The sequence below is a fragment of the Oryctolagus cuniculus genome, chromosome 3 (assembly GCF_051225735.1).
Source record: "Oryctolagus cuniculus isolate XC-2025 breed Fujian yellow rabbit chromosome 3, ASM5122573v1, whole genome shotgun sequence".
Lineage (NCBI taxonomy): Eukaryota > Metazoa > Chordata > Mammalia > Lagomorpha > Leporidae > Oryctolagus > Oryctolagus cuniculus.
The window spans coordinates 94923890-94935511 of NC_142869.1; the positions used below are offsets into that span (position 1 = coordinate 94923890).

The 11622-nt window shown below is 39.7% G+C and overlaps 1 pseudogene; it reads left to right on the plus strand.

Annotated features, from left to right (window-relative positions):
• Positions 1-9906: 9906 nt before the first annotated feature.
• Positions 9907-10860, plus strand: LOC100356035 (small ribosomal subunit protein uS2 pseudogene; annotated as a pseudogene).
• The last annotated feature ends 762 nt before the right edge of the window (positions 10861-11622 follow it).

The following is an 11622-nucleotide window of genomic DNA, read 5'->3' on the forward strand; positions in this document are numbered from 1 at the left end:
AAATCAAACCAAGACTGTATAGAAATAGAGAAATTTGAGATGTGTCAAGAAAAGCAAAAGGAAAACAATACACAGAAAAGAGATATTAGGGAAAAAATACAGGAGCGTAGACAAGCACTGAGATGTTGTTATAATAGGGAAGGCTGTGTTGACTGGAGCATATGCAAACTTGTAATAGTAGTGAGATATAACTCTGGAAAAGAACACTTGGACTACTGAACTTAGGAGTTACTAGGCTAGACCAGAGTGTAATTATCCAGATGAGTTCCAATGAGTGCTTTAATAACCTGATGGCACTGAGTGTTTATAGACACTTGTATATTATCCCATTCATCTAGACCCCATGGCTTTCTTATGCTAGGTGTTATCTTCAATGAACAAGTAAGCAACAGGAGGCACAGGGAGGCTGAAGACAGGCTTATTAATGGGGAGTGCTGATTTTCAGCTCAGCTGTTTGGGCTCTAAGTCCAGTGTTTTTGTTACATTATAGTTGCCTATTGGATGAGGAAAGCAGAGAGGGAGGATGTAAAGGTAATTCTCAGGTTACTGACCTGAATGAGAGTTTAGATTTATGGAGAGAGAAAGAGGTTTAGGAGAAGGTTTGTTTGACTTGGGTCTTGTGGCATGTGATGACATGATGAGTGATTCAGAGGAGCATGTTTAGAAGAAAGCTGGAAGGTGGAAAAACAGTTGAGGGGCTCAGATGGCTTCTGAAGAAATCTTTGTCCTAATCTGCAAGTCTTATAAACTTCATTTGTGTCCTCATGTTGCCTCTTCTCTCATGTCCTTTTGGACTGTTTGAATTGCTTTATTTCCTGTTATTAACTGAAAAGTTACAGAACTTTAGAAAGAAGAGAAACACAGGATGACGGACTGGCAGTCTGCACATTCTGGAGCTATATCCTCCTATTTTCATCCATCTTTTGGAGTATGGGGAGGTTACCTTGGATTTTGTGTGAACCTGCCTCCCGTTGGGCAGCTTTTGACATGCAACTAATTGGCAGGAGTCAAGTACAGGTTCCTCCCTCCTTGATTCCACCAGTGGTCTGTTACCGTTTTTGGTTTCAAGAAGTACTGGAGGGACCCAGGAGTACTTGTGGGAATACCAAGGGAAACGGAATTCAAATCATGATAATATGTAGAAAACAATATGTATATTTTCTCTTAAAGATAAAAATAAATTTACCACACAGTGGGAATCCTCCAGATTTATTGTATAGCTCAAGGGTGGACAGCTGAAGTCCTCTGAATATTTCACTGAGCGAATCTTCTTAACAAAGTACTTACCCCATGGAAAAACATGTGATCAGACTAAGAATTGAGAGACCTAGGTTTTAGCCCTGGCTCTAAGGCAAACTAGATGATTAATTATTCATAAGTTACTTTTATGTAAAATAAGAGCAAAATGAGTTCCATCCTTGCTCAAAAAGCATGTTATAATGAAGACAAAAGTACAAGCAGAGGAATTAGACAAAGAATGAGCTCTTCTTCCCTTTGGCTTGATATCACCTTACCTTCTTCTACTGCCCTTTTTCTTTTTCGTTTCTGTTTGCTCTTTTTGGTTTCTCACACCCATATCAGTTTTTCCAATTATGGGCCAAGGATGAACTTAGCAAAACAGTTTTTTTCCATCATCATTGCATCTCAACTCCCTGAAAGGGTCAAAAATGATATAACAACAACTTGCTTTTGAACCTGCATAGTTCCTTAAATAAAAGGCAAAATCCTAATATAATCCTACAGCATTGACATAGGAGAAAATTACTATAATTATGCAAATTAAAATAAGTCAACAAGTTTCAGAACACAATGCAGGATAAGTAATGTTTTTAAAAATAACAGTCACTGAGCCTGGTCATTTGCACTTAATAATAGGCTCAAAAGGGAGCCTAGTGTCTGGGGAGAAACAGCTGTGGTAATAGATGTATTACAGCTTTGATAGGTTCTCTCTAGTGGTTTTATTTCTGTATTTGCTTTAGATTATAGAATGCTCCCAGAGTGCCCTGCTATTGAAATTCCCAGCATTCCCAGGGCTTTAATTAAGTGATTGGATTTGACAGAACTTGAATTGAGGAGGCCCACCACTATGTCACTTTATGCCAGAATGATATTATCAGGGTTCTGGCAAGTGCATGCTCAGGCTTTAATTTATATCTTGAGCTGTCACACTGTGAAACATAAGGCACACTTTTCTCCACGGGATTTTAAAAGGCATTGAATCTGGCATATCACAACAATATGGTCTTCAGAAAATCCAGGAGAGAGGATGACACAAAGCGGATACTTTGGCATTATGGAGCAATGGAAAGCAAGTGGGCTTTGACATCAGAACTACCCAGGATGAAATCTCAGATATAACAGTCTGTAGAAGGACCGTCTTGTAGAAGTGATCAGAATTTTCAGAGCCTCAAATGTCTCTTTAAGAATGAGAATAATTCCAGCTGCCTGGAATAATGTGAAAATTAAATGTTATAAGATAAATAAGCCCTGAGCATAGAAAGTATGTGGTTAGGGTTCCACAAAGATTATTTTCTTTCTCTTTTCACTGGATTTGAAATGTTACTGTTTAAGCAAGTATGTACTTCCATTTCTTTCCATCTGCGATTCTCTGAGATATAGATGCTGTTTCTTGATTTTAAAACAAATTTGGCCATAAGAGGCCAAGATTAGCTGGAGCTGTAATCACTTCTCTTTAATCTTTAAAACAAAATGCTATCAGAACAGTTTGGCATGGCTTTCCTCTCATGCCACCATCTACCCATTTATACTTTGTTGAGGAACAGGTATCAGTGTGTTAAGCAGCGGAACTAGAAGCAGCTACAGCTGCATGCCACTAGAAAAGCAAATGTTGATCATGTAGAGTAGTTTGTGGTTTTTGTGTCTTTGCAGGAAGTGTCTTGATAGGGACTGGCACCCACTTCCTGCACAACAGGAAACACACCCACTTTGTAATGAGTAAGAGAACTTGCTTTCATCCAAACCAAATCTAAGACCACAGCTTGGCTGCCCTGAAAGTACTGGATTTAGCACTTGTTGCTCATAGCACAAGCATTTAAGAACCAAAGCCTCACTTCTATTGTATTTGTTACTTCAGTCTATATATAAGCACAGGATTTTGTCAGGGACTTCATATTGTTATAGGAAAAAATAACACATTTTGCCATACCAGATCAATGAATACCTTCATCTACTAAAGACAAAAGTGGGAAAGTAAAGACTGGTTCAGTTCTCATTGGACTGCATTCCCTGTACAAATCAGGTAGGCAAAGTTGCCCGTATTAGCTCCTGGGAAAGCATCCAGCCTCTTGGACATAATGGTCCTTCCTAGTGTTTATATATTCATCTGGATTGAGTGGCAGCAATTTTACATTTTAGAGTCCATCAAAGCCAAACTGATGATCCAAAGAAGCTTGATCTTCTCAGGGTCACTTTCCTTACATTGGCTCTTCCTTTTCTTTGTCTGGGTACCCAATAGCTGGAATCTCCTGTTGAGATTTTCTCCTTAGTAGGTGTGAGATTCGTTTTTCTTGTACATTCCTTACCTTATAAAAGTCTCCTTCTTGCCATCATCAATGTTAATGACTGCCAATCCTCTTTTAGAGACATTTGTGTATTAATAGAGACTATTCCTATAACATATTTCCTATGGCTGGATCTTAAGTAACAGGTAGACGTGAATAATATGCTTTGAGGTACATTGTGAAATCCTATCCCAAGAGGTTATATGTCATAGAAAAAAAATGGGAACCAGAGTTAAAACTTCTTTTATGAACTTGCACTTAAGTTGTACTCTTTTAAACTGTGATAAATGTTCAAATTAAAAACGCATCAAAAAAGATCCCAAGTTCTTGATGCATTAGCTTACGGCAGAGCAACAATCCCACTGAGAACAGAAAAGTTGGACAGAAAGTAAAAATGATCCATTTGAAAAATTTGGAGAACAGCTGAGGCAACTGAGGGGCCAGGCTGCTAGAAAAGCAGGTAATTACTGAAAGATGAGTTGATATTTTGTGAGCTACTTTCCTTCCAGAGACATTAACCAGTTTTTGGAGGGAACCTTAAAATCCTGCAGAGGGCTACAGCTTACAGGCAAAGAAGCCAGCAGAACTTTGAAGACGGTGTTATGAAAGCTGCCAGGACTTGGAAAACCAAGATCTTTTAGAGGAGACATTCAGAGAAACAAATCCAGCCTTAACAGAGGCTCCCTTGAAGGTTTTTGTTGTTTTGCTTTTTATCCTTAAGGTGAGCAGAGCTAGAAATAAAACCTCACTCTGAAAAGCAGAGTGGAAGTTTTGGCAGTTTTACGTAGCTAAAGAGGCCACGAATTGGAATAATGACCTGGCAAGGAGGAACAACTCACCAATCTCAGTAGGGACCTGAGGGTACACAAAAAAGGAGGGAACCAGAGTTAGATGAATGTTCACAAAAAGTATAACTCAGTCCTTGCTTTGATTATGGTAATCTGCACTCAGATCCTAATTAGCAGTTCCAAGTGCTTACAGTTTCCATAAAGGAAAAGAGTCCCAGCAGCTGGATTTTTCCCCTACACACAAATATTGTGCATACTTATGGGGTACACTGTGAGTTTTTGATACAGGCATACATTTCATAATGTTCCAGCCAGGGTAAGCATTTCTTCCTCCTCAAATATTTCTTGTTTATGGTAAAAACATTCAAAAGCCTTTCTTCTAGATTTTTGAAATATTAAAGCACATTATTGTAATCTATAGTCACCTCACCATATTGTAACAGAACATCAGAATTTATTTATCCCGTCTGACTATAACTTAACACCCATGGACTAAATCCTTCCTAATCCACCTCCCCCATACCTTCCTCTACCTCTAGAAACTACGTTTCTCCTCTCAACTTCTATGGAATTAACTTTTTCAGATTCCACATATGATTGAGATCACATGGTACTTATCTTTCTATACCTGGCTTATGTCACTTAGTATAAACTTCTTCACTGGAGCCATGTTGTTGTAGATGACAGAAAAACAAGATAATTCAATTGAAATGATAAAAGAAATATTTTCACTGGGCACAAAGATGAATCTCTTGATTTTCTGGGTGTTACAGCTTAACCTATACCCTTCCTGAACCTTTAGTGTTGGGTGATGATGATTTGCTGGTCTGAGGCATCAAGATAAGATTGTTTATCTTTGAGGGTCTAGAGCTTTATTATTGTATGTCATTTGTCTCTATCTGCATGTAGGCAGGTATATTTTCTTCCTCTCCACCCATTCTTAGCAGAATGGGAAAGGTTGTTTTCAAAATGTGGACTCTTTAGACCACAAGGACTAACCAAACATTCATGTTTCAGTTTCTCAACTTATGTGTCCTAACAATACATTTGCTCTCGCCAAATGTAGGAATAACTGTAAAAATATATGCGACATTATAAAGGGAAGACTTTATAGTACTTGCAAAATGCCAGGAACTTAGTTAAGATCAGGAGTTTCAATCATTTGATTAGGGAATAGAGCACACTCTGGCCTGTTATGCATATAATTTATTGCAGTGCAGTGAGTGGGCAAAGATCAAATTTGGGTGATTGGGTTTTGAGGTAGATTAAGCTATAGGAGGTGGTGATTTAATATGTATGAAGGAGAAGAGTTGCAAAGCTGGACATTTGGTTAACTGTACAAAACTGGAAACCTACCATTTGAGAGACCTATAAAAGAGCAGTGATACTTGTGGGCCTCACATAGACATGAGATCTGGGTGGAATCATTGTCTTGTGTAGATGCTCTAGACAAAATTGCCAAGGTCTTACATTTGAAACATACATAATGGTAATTTTAAAAAGATTAAAACTTAATTTTAAATTAAAAATATTTAATTCACATTGTAGAAATCATCTTTAGGCAAGACCTTGACTGTGGGATTTCCTTGTGAAGTTTGGAATGCATTGCATGATTTTGCAGTATCCTCCCATAATTCTTCAGGTGCAGTTCAGTCTGATACAGCATGTCTACATCTATATAATGTCCAGGACTATGGATAGCTTCTTTATGAATGATAGCATTGCAGGGTGAAACAAGTCATTATGTGTTACGTTAGTACACATTCAAGAGCCTTAAGGTGACAATTCTTCCCAACTGCTCATTCACTATACTGCAATGAAAGCAAGAGATTATGTAGCATATAAAAACACAAAATCCAGGTCCTGAGATGGACTCTGTTTGTGTCAAACTCTTTTAATTTAGTGCTTTTACATTTTGTAAATGATATAAATAATATTAATGATGTTTTAATAGAACTGATTCAGAATAAAATTATAAACCAAATGGAATACTTTAGAGATGAGTCACAGAAATTTAATAGTCTGATACTGATCATTTATTTTCAAGAACTGTGCTGTCCATTCCAATGGGATTGGTATCAGAGAACAATAATCTTTAAGCCATTTTACACATTTCTCCCCCCCCTTAATTGTGCATGTGTGTGTCCATGAGTGTGTGTCTGTGAAGAGTAACTATTGTGACCTTGAAATGAGCTTTTCCTAAAGTTTGTCAGTCTTATCAATTTTGGCTTTACCCTTGTTCTGTGTTTAGTATGGTGTGTCACGTAGTTGATACCCAGTGATATTGTTCTGTTGTTAGGTGATTGACCTGGTGAAATAATGTAAGACTGACTGAGTGCTAAGGACTAAACTGAGGTATCTACAACAAACAATGTAAAACCTCCAAGAAGACAAGGATGCAAAATTCCAACAGCTATAAGGTGGCTTAGAGAAATTATAAAGTAGAAAACAGGGCTCCTTTTATTCTCCCTGACCAGAGACAAAAATTTATATTAAGACTGGGTCTACTTGTAACTGGAAGAATTAGGCACCTCACTGAAAGTTAGAAAAAAATGGAGTGAGAGAGAAAGCCATGCTACCACAGAAGGTTCTGATTTGGTTTATAGAGTACTCCTAAATAAAAATTCATCCACAGATGACATTTTGTGGTTATAAATTTTTAAAGTTTTGAAACAATCTCAAACTTACAGGAAAGTTACAGGCATAATATGGTGAACTTTAATTTTTCTGTACCACCTGAGAGTAAGTTGCTGGTCTCATACTTCATCAGCTCTGAATTCTTCAATGCATATTTCCTACCACCAGGGCATTTCTTCACTGTGCAATCATCATAATCAGGATATTGGGACTGATGTATAACTACCGTATCATCCTGAGACCTCACTCAAGTTTCCAATTTTCCTGGTAATCTCTCTTTAGGGCAAAAGGACCTCATTCAGAACCGTATCTTGCATTTTCTTGTCTCCTTCAGTCTGAAACATTCCTTTACTTTCCTGGCTTTAACATTTTTGAAGATTTCAGGCTAGTTATTTGGTAGGCTGTCTCTTGATTGAGGCTTGCCGGATGTTTTGTCATAACTAATTTCAGCTTACACATCGTTGGCAGGAATATCACAGAAGGGGCACTGTGTTCTCATTGTATCCTATCAGGTGCATACACTTTTTGATTTATCCTATTTCTGATGCCATTGCTTTGATTACTTGATGGAGGTGGAGTCTGCCAGTATTCTCCAGAGTAATGTTATTCTTTTCCCCTTTGTAATTTATGAGTATCTCATGGAAAGATACTTTGAGACTATATAAATAGCTGATGCCTCAAAAATGTGTCATTCATTCATTTCTTCATGAAACTTTTAACTTATTTATTCATTTATTTATAGAAGCTAGGATTTATTGTTGTTTTATATTCAAGATAGAGGAAAACAACCTAAAACCAGTTTCTAGATGGCAGACCAAGAAGATAAAGATGTATGATCCCAATACCTGTAAGATGACCTGGAAAACTTTAAAGTGTAAAGTAGGGTCTCATATAACTTGTAATTGTTATTATCTATTTGATGTTGACATTGCCTCAGATTTCTCCAATGGGAACCCCTTCAAGCCAGCTGCCTCTGTGTCCTGTGGAGATGCTTCCATTGTTTTGGTGGGCCCTCCCTTGCTTTCTATTTCAAAAGGATGCTCCAGGCTGATTATTGCTCTAGTCCTGGAGTAGGCCATTTCTCCAAAGGGCCTAGATCCATTTACTGGTGAATGCTATTGGAGAATTACTGTTCCTAGACCTTTACATTTCTATTTATTGTCTATATCTATCATCTATTATCCATCATTGAATCACAAGCCCATTCCACCACCTCCAAGTTCTCTCCAATGTTATATTTTTCTTTCTTTCAATGTTTGTAGTTCCCTCTTCTAACAAAGAAAAATCTATCTTTCAGTAAACTTGGTATATTTAATCAGTCTCCCTCTATGCAACAAATTTTCAAGTGCATTGCCACTCCAAGCCCACACAAAAGCCTCTTTAGTCTGCCTGGTTATGACACCCTTTTATGCCATCCTGTATGTGGATACTCTTCTCATCCTACTTAGACCTGATGCAAATGCCACACCACAGCCATCCCCACATGTTGCTCTTTAATCCTTGTAGGGGTTTTCCCCCTGGTCTGAGCCATAGCTCTTTATGCTATTGAAGACATTTATCTTGGCCAACCCCACTTACTGGTTTTAAAACTGAATTGTTGGCTGGCGCTGTGGCTCACTAGGCTAATCCTCCACCTGTGGCACCGGCACCCCAGGTTCTAGTCCCGGCTGTGGTGCTGGTTCTGTCCCGGTTGCTCCTCCTCCAGTCCAGCTCTCTGCTGTGACCTGGGAAGGCAGTGGAGGATAGCTCAAGTGCTTGGGCCCTGCACCTGCATGGGAGACCAGGAGGAAGTACCTGGCTCCTGGCTTTGGATCAGCATAGCGTGCTGGCTGTTGCAGCCATTTGAGGGGGGTGAACCAAAGGAAGCAAGACCTTTCTCTCTCTCTCTCTCTCACTGTCTAACTCTGCCTGTCCAAAAAAAAAAAATCCACAAAAAAAAGGGAGCACATAGACAAGTCTAGTACCTGCTAACGCTAACTGATGGAGTAAATAAAGGGGAGAGTGATCCAACATGGGAAGTGAGATACTCAGCAGACTCATAGAATGGCAGATGTCCTAAATAGCACTCTGGCCTCAGAATCAGCCCTAAAGGCATTCGGAGCTGGCTGAAAAGCTCATGAGAGTATTTCAGGCATGGAAAGCCAAGACACTCTGGCAAAAGATCTCTGCGAGTGAGATCCCAGTGGAAAGAACAGGCCATCAAAGAAGGAGGTACCTTTCTCTGAAGGGAGGAGAGAACCTCCACTTTGACTATGAGCTTGTCTAAACAAGATAAGAATCGGAGAACTCAGAGGGCTTCCATAGCCTTGGAAACTCATGACTGGAGCATAGGGAGATTACTGATGCCATAGACAGGAGTGTCAATTGGTAAAGTCAACAACAGGAGTCACTGTGCACTTACTCCTCATGTAGGATCTCTATCCTTAATGTGCTGTACATTGAGATTTAATGCTATAACGAGTACTCAAACAATATATTTCACTTTGTGTTTCTATGGGGGTGCAAACTGTTGAAATCCTTACTTAATGCATACTAAACTGATCCTCTGTAAAAAAAAAAAAAAAAAAAAAAAAAAAAAAAAAAAAAGAAATTATCAATTCCCAACTTGACTCTCACTGGGATTAAACATGACAATAGGTCTGCTCTGATTTCATCATCATTTTAAAAAATCATCTATTATTTTTCACTTTATGTTTCTGTGTGGGAGCAAACTGTTGAAATCCATACTTAATGTATACTAAGCTGATCTTCTGTATATTAAGATAATCGAAAATGAATCTTGATGTGAATGGAAGGGGAGAGGGAGTGGGAAAGGGGAGGGTTGTGGGTGGGAGGGACGGTATGGGGGGAAAGCCATTGTAATCCATAAGTTGTACTTTGGAAATTTATATGCATTAAATAAAAGTTTAAAAAAAAAAAAAAAAACCTGAATTGTTAAAGAAGGCAGTGGGGGAGCCTTTCCGTGCTACCCGGTGAGGGATCCATACGGCGTTGTTTTTGATTCCCGGCGTAACTTAAGGGGAAGCTGTCACAATGTCCGGAGCCCTTGATGTCCTGCAAATGAAGGAGGAGGACGTCCTCAAATTCCTTGCAGCAGGAACCCACCTAGGTGGCACCAACTTTGACTTCCAGATGGAACAGTACATCTACAAAAGGAAAAGTGAGGCATCTACATCCTCAATCTGAAGAGGACCTGGGAGAAGCTTCTGTTGGCGGCTCGTGCTATTGTGGCCATTGAAAACCCTGCTGATGTCAGTGTGATATCCTCCAGGAACACTGGCCAGAGAGCTGTGCTGAAGTTTGCTGCTGCCACTGGAGCTATTCCCATTGCTGGCCGCTTCACACCTTGAACCTTCACTAACCAGATCCAGGCAGCCTTCTGGGAACCACGGCTTCTGGTGGTTACTGATCCTCGGGCTGACCTCCAGCCTCTCACAGAGGCATCTTAAGTGAACCTGCCTACCATTGCTCTGTGTAACACAGACTCTCCTCTGTGCTACGTGGACATTGCCATCCCATGCAACAAGGGAGGCCACTCCATGGGTCTGATGTGGATGCTGGCCTGGGAGGTTCTGCGCATGCGTGGTACCATCTCCCATAAATACCCCTGGGAGGTCATGCCTGATCTCTATTTCTACAGAGATCCTGAAGAGATTGAAAAAGAAGAGCAGGCCACCGCTGAAAAAGCTGTGACCAAGGAGGAGTTTCAGGGCAAATGGAGAGCCCCAGCGCCCGAATTCACTGCTACTCAGCCTGAGGTTGCTGACTGGTCCGAAAGCGTGCAGGTGCCCTCTGTGCCTATTCAGCAGTTCCCCACTGAAGACTGGAGTGCTCAGCCCTCCACCTAAGACTGGTCTGCAGTGCCCACTGCTCAGGCCACCAAGTGGGTGGGAACAACCACTAAGTGGTCTTAAGCTGCTTGTCACGGTCTCTGAAGCAAACATGGAAATGAGGTTGACGAATCGGGGGTGGGGTGGGGGAAGCCAATGTAGTCCATAAGCTGTACTTTGGAAATCTATATTCATTAAATAAAAGTTAAAAAAAAAAGAAATGAGGTTGACGAAAAAGAAGAAGGGAATGGGAAATAAGAAAAAAATAAAAAGGATAAAAAAATTTAAAATGTCACTTTTCCAAATTATTAAGAAATTGTGTATTAGATATTTTAGAACCAATTTATATTTTTGAAAAATACATGCACACACAATGTCTTTAGGATTGGAAGGTTTCAAATATGTTTTGGGTTTCACTTTGTAGATTATAGACCTTGGGTTTCCTTGGTTCTCATCATGTTTGCATGAGATCATGGTTTTCAAACTTTGCTATCTACTATAGCTCAGGTGCTATAGTCACATATCAAAGCTGCTCTGGGAGAGCAGGATGGAGTGTGAGAGTGTTCCAGAGTCTGAGTGGCATGTTTTTGTTTCCAACCTTGCTTCAAGCAGAAAGCTCTGTTTTTAACTATTTAATTTTTAATTTTTATTATGTACCCTTTTAAGTTTCATGTTTTAAATACGTTATGTGTCAGGCTTCCATATGAAATTTCAGTTGAAAACGTCTTACTTGCTGGGGCCAGTGTTTTGGTACAGAAGGTGAAGCCTCCACCTGCAAGTCTGGCCTCCCAGCTGCTCTGCTTCTGATCCAGCTCTCTGTTAATGATCTGGAAAAAGCTGTGGAAG